Raw genomic sequence first — 12,843 nt, 5'->3', positions numbered from 1 at the left:
CGGGAGGATGTCTTCTCTCCAATGAGCCATTGATCATATTTCTGTGATATTCCTACCTCTAGAATTGTGTAATTTAATGGAGGGTCTTGCACATTTTTCCCATTTGCCTGCATCTTTAGTCCAGAGTGCATTGCATGGTGCCGTTGTCATAGAGATTAGAGAAAGGAGATANTAGACATCTAGTCAATGTTGAAAAAAGTTATCAATCCACCCTGACTAATGGCACTTCTGCAGGTTATTCTTATCCCCTACTCAGGTTCCTCAGCCACTTGTTACACACACACACACACACACACACGTTTTGTTCTTCTATCTTCATGTGGATCTACAAATCATTTCCATTCAAAATCCTATTTTCCCTGACCCCTAACCTTAACCCTAACCTGTAACCAAAACACACCCACACCTTCACACACACACACCCACACATATACACACACACACCCACACATATACACACCTTCACACCTTCACACACACACCTTCATACAGATAATGAAGCACCTCCATCAGGCTCTATTTACTTCTAATTAAAGGGAAAGTTCACCCATTTTGAATGTTATATTGTTTTTGTGCATCTCTGAGTGATGTTCTATCGATTCCCTGTGTCATTTCATGATTTCATTGCCATTCAAGCAGGCAGAAATCCGTCTCGTATGACGTAGCACCGTGATAAAGTCTCTTTCACTACACTGGAAGTTAATAGGAATACGAATTTTYGATCGCGAAAATGTCTATCGTACAGGTCAGATTTCAATACTGGCCGATGTCGTAATTCGGGAGGATGTCTTCTCTCCAATGAGCCATTGATCATATTTCTGTGATATTCCTACCTCTAGAATTGTGTAATTTAATGGAGGGTCTTGCACATTTTTCCCATTTGCCTGCATCTTTAGTCCAGAGTGCATTGCATGGTGCCGTTGTCATAGAGATTAGAGAAAGGAGATAGGAATCCAACGACAGTCTGCTGGTTGGGAACGTATCCAACTTCTTGTCCCAGACTCGCCCAGAATGCACCGCGCGGCCCATTGATGTAGCATGGGCAACGTTTCCCCATCTCCTCAAAAGTATATATGCCGGTGCGAATTTCAGACTCCACTCTGTGAGGCACATATACATAGACTTTAAATCACTGGCCACTTTAATAATGGAACACTAGTCCCTTTAATAATGTTTACATATTTTGCATTCCCCATCTGTTATYTATATACTGTATTCTATTCTATTCTACTGTATCTTAGTCTATGCCGCTCTGKCATTGCTCATCCAAATATTTATATATTCCTAATTCCATTCCTTTACTGTAGATTTGTGTGTATTGTTTTTGAAATGGTTAGATATTACTTGTTAGATATTACTGCACTGTTGGAGCTAGAAACACAAGCTTTTCGCTACACCCGKAATAACATCTGCTAAACACYTGTATGTGACAAATAGAATTTGATTTGACATCGATCTGCAGGTTGAACATAGTGAGGTTGTAGTCGCCTACATTGATAGTGCAGTTTGTTTAMMGGATTTTACAGCTAACTAGCTACTTCACATGCTGATTTAGCGTTTGGTATTATTGTGTGTAGCTACGTTTGTTAGCTAGCTATCCAGCCAACCCATAGAGAGCATTGCATTGTGGATTTTGTAGTAAACTTGAGCTACAACAGACTTCCACAACGATTTTCCATGTTGCTGCCAAACTTATTATAACGCTAAAATGAAACATTTGTTCACAAAGAATATTGTTRGCACATAGTCGGGTTATTTAACACTGTAAATGAGAGGAATGAGTGTTTTGGGGTGGATTGTTCCTTTAAGATAGAGGTGAGAATGAACCACACTGCACCTGGCTGGCTAGCAGGCTGGGAACAGAACACTACCCTGTTCTATTACAGAATTAGATCTGCTTACCAGTCGTTTCTATATTGAACCAAGGTGGTGCTTCCTGAGTTTTCTTTAAGTACTTTATTATATTATGCAATACTTTATTTGACCTTGTAGTTACTGAGGATGATGAGTTAATTTATTTATGAGGTAAAGTAAATTGGCACGTTCTGGTGGCTACGTGTTAACATGTAAGTTCTAGGTAGCAACAACTAGATGACAAGTACTGTAATGAAAGTGCTTCAGAAATGAATTTCTCTCCAACTCTCATTCAAAGCCATATTTTTGACTTTCTTTATCACAGAAGGTCYTCTGCACGCCTGATTAAATGCACATTAGGAAGACCTTGGCAGCACTCACACACACACACACACAGCTGTCCTTTTTATTGAATTACTTAGAATTCTCCTATTGTCTCTCTCACTGTAATTGAGTTTTGTCTCTGAGCCTCACAGCGCGTTTAGTCAACCCATGAGCTCCTTTGTCTTTCTGAGGCAGCCCGGCCTGTACGTTTGTACACACACACACACAGACCCCATCGCCTATTGTTAGCACATTGTTAGTATTTCATACATGGACTTGTGTCTGTAGATTAGTGTCCTCTACGTAGTGTTCAACAATGACTATTGGCCTGTTTAGTGGTAGACAGAACCCGTAAATGCATAGGAAAATGGCCTTGCTCATATAGCACATTACTACTGGGATCTGACAGTAAGAACACTCGAAAATATTCTATCCCGCAGAACTCATGTAGCAAAACCCTCATCGGTAACAGACTAGACTCCTGAGCCCATGTTGCCTCAGAGACGAACTCATCGTCGCGGTAACACCCCGCCACTCAGCCCAACCGTTAGCGACAGGTGTAAGAGTGCTGTAAGGAACAGATGTTCAGAGGCGTATACTGTGTTTCAACCACACCAGATGTACAAGGGAGAAATTGTCTCCCTGACGACGAAGCAGACTGACAGACCCAGCCTTTGTCTACAGTCCATAGGGTTCTGATAGGCTTCTGGTCACCGTATTTCTCCCTTACAAAGTAAGATGCACTCTATTTATACCCTGATCCTTGTGTATGTCCCTCCTTCTTCAGATGTGAAGGCTGTGGTGACCCACTCGGTCCAGATTGCCATCCACTCCATCGGGGAGTGCAGGTCCTCTTCCCCCTGTTGCACAGCTGCGTCACCTCCAGCACACCAGCGATGAACTGGAACCTCTCTGGTAGGGGACTACTGTCTTTTGATTCATCGATTGATGACTTTATAAATCTTTTAAAATATTGTACACATCCGTGCGTAGCCATGTGGGAGAAAGCATTGTTTGGTGGGGCTGTGTCTTGAACTCGCCCTGCAGTCAGAAATTTTGCTTTCACTAAGTAGAAGTTGTTTTTTTAATCAATGTCTTCAACCATGCCATATGGCAGCGCAAATGGCAATGCATATGTTGCTTGTCCTACTAAACCTGGATACCAGTTGTGAATATTAGTGCCCCTAGTCCTTGAGTAATGTTCTCAGCATGGCTTTGTGGCGTTTTGTCTGTCCTGCAAGGGGAAGGTGTTGCATAGATGTGTGTCTCACAGCAGAATGGTAGAATGGTGAACACCTCATTATCTGAGCAATAGCTATAGATACCCTGTAAGGGCAATCGATCTCTCAGCAGCTAACCTACTCTCCGCCTGCTCTCCCCCCAATTGCACTTTGCTGTCCTTGTGTATGGAGCTGCTGAAGAACTCTGTGCGATGCAAGAGCAGGTCCTGCCTGCAAGGCTTTCTGGTAATCGGTTACACCCTGGAGAAGGTGAGAGACGTGATGCCACACAACACCCCGCCAGAGACACAATTCACACTCTTGCATCTTCCTTTCTCTGCTTCTGAATTGCCTGTCTTGTGCGAAATTGCAAGTGGATAATGGCTTTCTCCCAGCCTCTGTCCATTACAACATCAGAGAGGAGCAGATATTGCAGCGTCTGACTCTGTCGTATCAGCTCTCCCAGTGCCTGTGGCCCTCAAAGTCCATACTGCCTTGTCCTGTTTTGAGACCAGGCAAACCCCCTACTATCTGCGTAGCTTGTTTTGATTGGTGTCCGCGTGTGTGTGGTCAGGTCTACTCTAAAGTTCTAGTTTACACTCAAGGCCTAATTCGCTTTTCCCCCTTTAGCTGCATTAAGGTTACAGCTCGACGGTGGTTTGTAGAATCAGCAGAGTTAAGCCGATTCACCTTTCTCTCTGTGGTGTCCTCTGCTCCTCCACTCCTCCTCCCTCCTGTATCTTCCAATGGTGCAATGTGACTCTGGCCCGTGCTGGACCATGCGTGGCTTCGCCCGTTACCTCATGCAACCTCAGAACGCGTCCTGTGCGACTAAGCGCCGTGTGAACCACATCCTGTCTAACCTGCCATCTGGATCCTGCCCTGGCCAAGGTAAGGGAAGGAGAGTAACTGGCACAGGAACCACACATGTGCAGGCGAGGCTAGACCGCAATGCACGGTGACCACACCATGCACGGTGACACACAGTCAAGGGACATCAGTTGTGCAAGACGTGTGACGTGTAGACAGCACAACACCCACCCACCCAGCTGTCCATCCCACCATTCATCCTTTCTATCTAGTCTTGTATCTCTTCCTCCCGTAACATGGAAGCGACAGCCAGCGTTCAGTAGCGTTAGGGCTATTGGATTTTATTTTTCTTGCTCCCTACCTCATGCTCGTGCTCCATGCTGGTTTCAAGCTCAAATCAAATCAAAGTTTACGTATACGGCCGAATGTAGACCTACAGTGATATGCTTACTACAAGCCCCTTAACCACAACGCTTTTTAAGAAAAATAAGTGTTAAGTAAAAAATGCTATAGTTAGAATTAATAATATAATATATAATATATATATAATAATATTATATAATATATAATAATATATAATTATAATGTTCAAAATAATTAAAGAGCTGTATAAAACTAACATACAGGCTGTATACGAGGGGGTACCGTACAGAGTCAATGTGCGGGCATCGTTAGTCGGTTGTGTGTTCTTCAACGGTACGTTTGTGTGTGTGGTGCGCGTGCCATGTCACCCCCAGGTGCAGTTGGTAGTTGTTAACCACTCGGTCGACCGAGCTTCATCACCCCGCGTGACCATCTACTACGCCATCCCGCAGGAGTGGGCACGGACTGCAGGTATCAGCATTACGCTCAAGACATTACTGTAGTCACAACCCAGGACGGAGCGGCGTCACCCACAAGGCCTCGGTAGAGAGAACACACACATGCCTCCCTACACACCACACACACAACAAGCACACACAACCCCACACACACACACCACACAACACACACGCACACATGCACCTCTCATATTCCACTAACAACACTTTTCTACACACCTGATACGCCGAACCTCGCCCTCCCCAGACCCATGTTCTGTCGGTTGCCATGGAATTTGAGCAGCACGCTACTTTTACTGTGTGGAGCTGGGTCCATCATCCAGTCTTGTGTCCCCTGCAAATGTTTTCCTGTCTTCTTCACCTCTATGTTGTCTGCTAAACCTAAATAAACCCATTTTTGTATGTCCCTACCTACGCTTGCACTCTGCAATCGCGTCCTAAACTAACATCCCTTTTAAAACAGACACTTCTCTATGACTTTGTCCCTGCGCGTCCTGCGTGGTGGTCTGTCGTGTGTCTGTCGTTGGTGTCGTGTGGTGTGTAGACGGTCTGATCGACCATCAGAAGGTATCCACTCTCGCAGAGCTTTCTGCTGTTTGTGAAACACTGATAAATGAAGGGAAGTGTAGTAAATGGCTCGTATGATTAAAAATAATATATATGATATTCCTTTTACACTCTGTTACATCTAAATAACTATGACCGGCGAAGAGTTAGATGTCTGTTCTGTACTCTTATTTTCAGGATTACGGAGTGAAGGAAGACGAGCGCTAAGAGTATTTCAAAAACTACCTGCCCATGCATGAGGTTAGAACTAAAAGATCATCAATGGTCATGTCTTATAGAGTGCACTACTTTTTATACAAAACATAATTATTTGTAAAAAAAAAACAGCAAACAAAAACATGTTGTGAAAGAGTATTCCGCGCCCACATGCGAGTATCACGTCCAGTATTATTCCTGTTCATCTTTACTCATACTTACAGTTGGAGGTATAAACTGCCCACAGGTGGCAACCTAAGCCACAGCTCCTGGCCTCCCAGACCCTCTCTCCTCTCTACTATAGTGACAAGAGCAAATCCAACGGCCGGGAAACGACCAAGGCTCTGTTTACCGTTGCCAATTTCACCACAGGGCCCTCCCTCGCAGAACCTTGTGTTTTACATGCAGTGAAGCATAGAGAAATAGATGGTCCTCTGTATAAACAAGCAGGAATAATCCTGCAGACAAGCGGATTAACCGCTTTCCCTTCGGGAGTTCACAGGCTTCTATGATGTTCACACAGATATTCCGTTGTTCCGTGTATTATTCATTCCATCACAACTTTGTTAATCAATGACTAATGATCCTGTTCCCTCGTAGTGACCATTACTCAATCGAAAGATGGAACGGTGCTCTGGTCTGATCTTTGATGTTGTGTGCACCAATTAATCAATAATTAGTGTGAAAATCAAACAGTATCAGTTATTGCACGGACAGGTCAATGCCTGTGTTTGTGGTTTTTTACCTCTGCATCATGTGGTTCTGTAGCAGTAGGCGTGTTGTTGGTGTCTGCTTCAGTGGGATACGGGTAACGCACACCCACTAGCCGACAGCTATTCATCTCTCGTTGGGCTGCATGACTCCACAAGTGAAGGCGATGCTAATCTGGAGCCCATTAGCGCGCCATCACACACTATTTACAATATTGCTAATAATGCAACAACAAGGTCTCCTCCATGATCTGATTCACAATTCAGTAAACTGTTGCTACTTTCCCAGAACGACAATCTAACTGGATGCTGTCAGGCGCTGGTGCTCTGAATTGCGCAGCATCACGGCTCCTGGTGCAGGCCGTTTGAGCCGCGGCAACGGGATAACGGTGAGCTTCAGATCTAGAAGACCATCCACCCATCAAGAACATTCAATGGGAATGCCCGTGTCTAGTCATTTGACTTCATGACGGTACTGTAACATAACGCACTCCCCGTGGCACGGTGGCGCAATACCCAACCATCAGCCCTGCGGTCTCTGAGACCAAGATCGCTGTGGACTGTTACGGCTAACTTGTTGTGCTTCGATCGGTGATCGGGCTACATAGTAGTGCCAGCGACGGACGCAGTCCTGTATATCGAAGTGCACTACTTTAACCAGAAGGCTCTATAAGGACAGGGTGCCATTTCAGACGCGCCCTTGTGGTTCTGTTTGTGTTCATGAAGCAAAATGAAGCCAATGGACACCGATGTCCATAAAGATGTTAACGGGCCTCATTGATCCCTATCTGCAGACATTGGACATTCCAGCGATCGGACGTCAGACACGAGATTTATCTGTCGTTATTGAGTACCCTGTTGCATCTCTGTCACATGGGTAAATGTGAGTGATCAACCATAATGTCGGGCGGGTGTCTGATATAGGCCCTCTCATAAAGGCTTTAGAAAATCTTTGTCTGACACACAGTTTGGGTGCCTTCTCATTTTACTAGCCTCTCAAAGGCTCCAACCACTTATTTTACGACCYAAGTAGATGTCCTATACAAAGTTATAGTAGGTTCACAAAGCAGATATCATCTGTGATGAAGTGATTCTGTAACTGTTTGGTTCTGATACACTCTTTTAGYTTTTATAATTTGAGATGCTGTTAAATTTGCTTAAATATGTTAAATTTGGTATTCATGTGTTTTTCTTTGTTTCTGTACAGGGCCATTTACAAGCTGCTGGCTTCCAACAGTGAAGGAATCAGAGTTCAGGCTCTCAAAGTCTTGGGCTACTTCCTCAAACACTTGCCCGCTAAGTAAGAACTCTAATATGTTGCTGTCACTTACCTTGTACTCTTGTCTGTAGGATATTATTAAGAATTGTTCGTACGTTTGGTCACATAAAAGCACTCAATTCTGCCTTGGACATTAAAAGTATATTTGTTCCAGATTTAAGAAGGACTCAGTTAGGCTCAGTCATTGATGTAATTATTCCAATTCTATAGTAATTTACCTTTAGGCAGTCAAAAGGGTTTTCAATTCAAAATGGCCTCCTCAGTTGTATATTTCTAAGAGCCAAATCCCATCATGGAGCTGAGTATCTACAAAGAAAAGGGTCTCGTTCAGGTGGAGGTCGATATCTAATCCTCGTTCAGCCTGCGTACTGTAGTAAAATGAATAGCTGGCTTTAAAGCCCTTTCTATTTCTCTCTCTCTGGAGAGTAAATTGCCTCTAGTTGTGTAGAAGTGTTTTAGATAACAAATTAGCCACRCGTAAGCCTCCTTTGGTTCAGCGACCAATTAAGATGTCAGAGTCGCAAGAAAACAACCCATGATGAAATACAGTGCAGGTCTCATTGAGGCTCTATTTCCAATTCTACTGATTCCTTTTTGATCTCACAAACTTTTGATCAGTGGTAGTACATATTCCCCAGCCTCAGACCCAGCCTCATCCCTAGCCTCATCCCTATCATCATCCCCAGCATCATCCTCATCCCCAGCCTCATCCCCAGCCTCAGACCCAGCCTCAGTGGACCCCCCCCAATTTTTTTTCTTTTTCACTCAACTTACTCTTAAAACCTGCGATAGTAGAATGCACAAGGTAACATTTCTATACTGGGTAGTGCATCATCAGTTTTCCTCGTCATGTCAGTCATCACATACCTTAGAGAGCTATTTACAATTTGTCAGAAATGTCCAGATCAGCTGGTCCGTGTCAGCTAACATTTTTTAGCTAGGTTTTTTAGCCCATAGATTTTGTTGTAATGTTTGAGTCACAACAATATCACATGAATACACATTGGACATGCTTTAAAACTGCAACATTTGCTCTGCACCCCACGAAAAATMTAAAAAAGTACAATTGCAGGAAATCCGCTTTAAATTTGCAACATTTTCTCTCCGCCAACAAGAGGTGACTGAACAGTTTGTCATAAACWGTGCTTGTGCCCTTCGAAATAGTAGTGGGCATGCGTGTGTGTGTAGAGGAGGTTCCCTAYTGCTGGAAGGGGGCCTGAGAGGAGAAGTCTTAGACAGTCAGACTCTTTYCTGTCTGACTATACTAGCTTTATCATCCCAGAATATGTACAGATGAATGATACTCAGAGATGAAAGCTCTGAYGGATACTTGTCTTTGAAGGGTCCTGACAGGCCTCTGCAGGGGTGCATTTTTCATGTCTTTCAACTGTGTTCAAATGTGTCCTGAAGCACTGGTAAGCTTACACAAGCGGTGGTCCACAAACATTCATAGTCCGTGACTCACCCTATGGCTTCGGGAATTTTCCTTGTCTGTCCTCAACCAGTCCTTGACCGACAACCCAAAATGGAATATGTACTGCCCACCATTTTGGAAACATTGCTTGCTATACCATACAATGGTGCCAAGTAACGCTTTTGTGAATTTATAGGTAACTCTCTCGTTAAAATTTTAGCATGTAATTAAGTGCAACACGATACACTGATACACAGTGTGGATACAGTGATCAATGCGCTGGTACCAAATGTCAATGGATACTCACTGACCATATGACCCTTGACCTTTGTTCCAGGAGGAAGTCAGAGGTCATGCTGGGTCACGGCCTCTTCTCCCTGCTCAACGAGCGACTGATGCTCCACTCCAACCAGTTCAGCAGGACAACCTACAACGTGCTCTTCGAGGTCAGTTAGTCCCTCTCTCGTCTCTTCCTTGCCGTGTATGTGTAAGAGAGTCTGTGGAGAAGAAAATGGAGTAGTTGACATATGAAGCTATTTTCTCTTTGCCTCCCCCATAAATCCTAATACTAACTGCCCTCCATTTTGTATTTGCGTTGGCTGATGATTTCCGTCACTGTATTAGTTRAGTTATACATGCACTGATTACACATGKATTCATTCTGAGAACACATTATTTAGATTAGAAGTGTGTTTTCTGAATTATTTAATGCTTTTATAGTTRGTTTGATGAAGTTGTATAGAACGTGTAGTTAAACTCTAGTTTTCCTGTCACTAGCGTCAGCTCTAGCTATTCTCCTTCTGTCTGGACCTAAATACCATATCCCTTCTGAAAACATTTCTGTCCATTTTGAAGCGTGATGTTCTATTATTAGCCATWGGTAATGCCTTAACTCAAATGATGGTCATTTGTGTTAATGGATCTATGTTATAATGGCACAATTAATGCACACTATATTAAACTCCACAGGAATCATGGACTTGTTGTATCTGACCCTGTAAATGACGTATTTTGACACACAGAAATATTTGGGATTGTCAAGAGACACTGGGGGAATTTCATATATTCCTCCTCTGCTGTTACTGTGAGATATTGCCGTCTATTCGATTCGGCACTGATTCTTGTTACCTATTTCTTCTGTGAAGACTTGGTGAACACATACGAACATATGTGGATTTCTATATGGTTCAATGTACTTCTTCCCTGGTGCTGTTAGTATGAGCTATAGATGCAGAAAAGTATTTATGTAAATCGTACTTCTCCCWTTTCTGTGCAGATCGTGTTTGAACTGAATACGTGTGACTGTGGAATTGCAATGTGGAACTCATGTACTTCTTGGTGCTGTTACTATGAGCTATAGATTCACATAAAAGTATTTATGGCTCTCCTCTATTTCTCCCTCTCCTTTTCTCCCCGCGTCTCTTCTTTCTCTCTCCTTCTCTGTAGATCCTGACCGAGCAGATCTGCACTCAAGTGATCCATAAACAGCATCCGGACCCCGACTCCAATGTGAAGATTGTCAACCCGCGTGAGTCACCCCCCGGCACCCTACCGCTAAATAAATCACCTTTACCTCCCGCTGCATGCTTGACCAGACCTAGAGAGCCTCCTCTCCCTTACGGCCGGTGCCAGTGTTATATACTGGACAACAAATGTGGAGCATAAATTGAGGCTACAAAACTATACTACCCAAACGGTATGTGATCATATACGATTACACTAATGGTGGTCGTGTTGGGCTACAAGATTCAGCTGGTACATTTTTAAGTCAATCATTTTTTTTTTTATATAATTAAAAAGAGTAGATATTGAGAGAAAAAAACCTACTTAATGAAATTATATTGTGACAGTATATTTAAAAAAATAAATAAAAATAAATGTTTCACAGCAAATTAAAGTTGTGAAATATCAGTTTTAATCAGTTGACGTTCACGCAACAGCTGAAGTGGAACTGAATAAAATGAGTGCATCGTTAAAGACCTCATGAAATCAACACCAGGCRCTGCGGCATTATACATAATGTTAATAAGAAGACTTTTCCTAGTTTTGAAACTCAACTGTCATTTTTCAAAAGTAGGTATTTGGTCCGTCCGGGAAATGATGCAAAAGCTTACATGGCAACTTAATATTTTATCAAGTTGATATACTATTGCATTATGTGGTATTTTTAATAAGAGTTTAGAGGAACAGGAATTTATAGTTCAAAATGTATCTCACAGACCATTTTACGGTTTTTCTTGGCAATTAGAAACATTTTWAAATMATGTTTGAATTATGACCCTGTCTTCTGCAAAGGGGTTCTCATTTGATGTTTATCTTTTTAATATTCTGATAATGTACACGTACAGTAATTTAAAGTAATACTCCCAGAGATGTAGCTATTTCCCTTTACTACCGGTGGCATATTTTTATATACATGCCTCATTAAGAGAGAAAATGTTCATGCTTAGTTTCTGTATGATGCAACGTAACAAGCTCATAGCAACCGCATTGCTTTGATCAATGTACTTGTCTCATCCTGTCCTAGTCTAGTATTTTCAGACCATTACTTACCTCTAATTTCACATGCCAGCTCTCAAAACCTTTTCATATGTGGGAGAATCAACTTCCCCAGCTGTGGCGGAGAGGGGMYAAAAAACTGAGTCAGGCTGAAATCACAACCGAGGTTTACTTTAACCCTGCTCTAATCGTACAGTTAAGCTCCATTTTGTGTYTGTGTCTGTGTACGCGTGTGTGTTACACATCTCATAGTCACACATTGATTAGCATAGGTCCTTTATTGTGGTAAAGGCATCCAGTCGTGTGCTGCGTAAAATACATAGAGACAGTCCTATGTGCTTTTTGCATGTGAACTGAACACACTTTATGGGAGTTCTGAGCCATGGGAGCCCATGGAGTCTGTTTCTCCTTTACTGTAGCTGCCTGCGTTCTCTTCTTGATGTTATCTGCTCTGAAGCCTCAAAATGGGCCTGATTGCAGTCTTTAGTAACGTCAGAGCGAATCAAACAAACTAAGGAAGTACCGTTTCCCTTAAATTAACTCCATGGAAAGAACCCAAGACCAAAMGGGGGGGAYAAGACCCCATACTCACATCCCTCCATCCCCCAGTAACATGCAGAGGTAGTTTTCTGCCAGTGAGAGTTCAGTGATTCATAATTTGATTGACTAAGGCTTATAGAAACAACATAAACGTCTGGGCTGCGAGGGGTCCTTGTTGGTTACCATCGGTTACCACCAAGGTCCAAGACGACAAAGTGAAATCATAAACCCCCCCTTCCTGACTCAAGCTAAATGGACACTGACATAGTCTATATAATTCATCTAAACAGCCAGTCTCTTTAGGTTAACCAGAGAAAGGGTTCCAGGAAGCCTGCATAGGACTTTGGCAGGCGTGGTACACAAACAAACACACACACACACAGACAGACACACACATCTCTGAGTTGAAACAATAGCAAACTTTGTTTGATCGTTTCCACCACATAGATGTTGAGGTGTCTGCTGACAGTCAAATTAAGATGGCTTGTGACACAATGATTCACACATGTTGAGATGAATTGTCTGATTGTGTTGTTGAATTGTGGTCTGACTCTTACTCCCTCTGCAATTGATTTGTTTCATGGAAAGTGTGTTCATTCAAAAATCCCTT

The 12,843-nt window shown here is 42.9% G+C and overlaps 1 long non-coding RNA gene across 1 annotated transcript; it reads left to right on the top strand.

Moving 5' to 3' along the window:
• Positions 1 to 7,713: 7,713 nt before the first annotated feature.
• LOC112076563 (uncharacterized) lies at positions 7,714 to 10,723 on the top strand. The gene is made up of 3 exons (XR_002895216.2): positions 7,714 to 7,801; positions 9,532 to 9,640; positions 10,641 to 10,723. It is a non-coding gene; the product is annotated as an uncharacterized lncRNA (long non-coding RNA).
• Positions 10,724 to 12,843: the final 2,120 nt, after the last annotated feature.

The sequence above is a fragment of the Salvelinus sp. IW2-2015 genome, unplaced genomic scaffold, assembly GCF_002910315.2.
Source record: "Salvelinus sp. IW2-2015 unplaced genomic scaffold, ASM291031v2 Un_scaffold3842, whole genome shotgun sequence".
Taxonomy (NCBI): Eukaryota; Metazoa; Chordata; class Actinopteri; order Salmoniformes; family Salmonidae; genus Salvelinus; species Salvelinus sp. IW2-2015.
The sequence above is the reverse complement of the archived record's forward strand: the minus strand, read 5'-3'. Positions and strand labels throughout refer to the sequence as shown.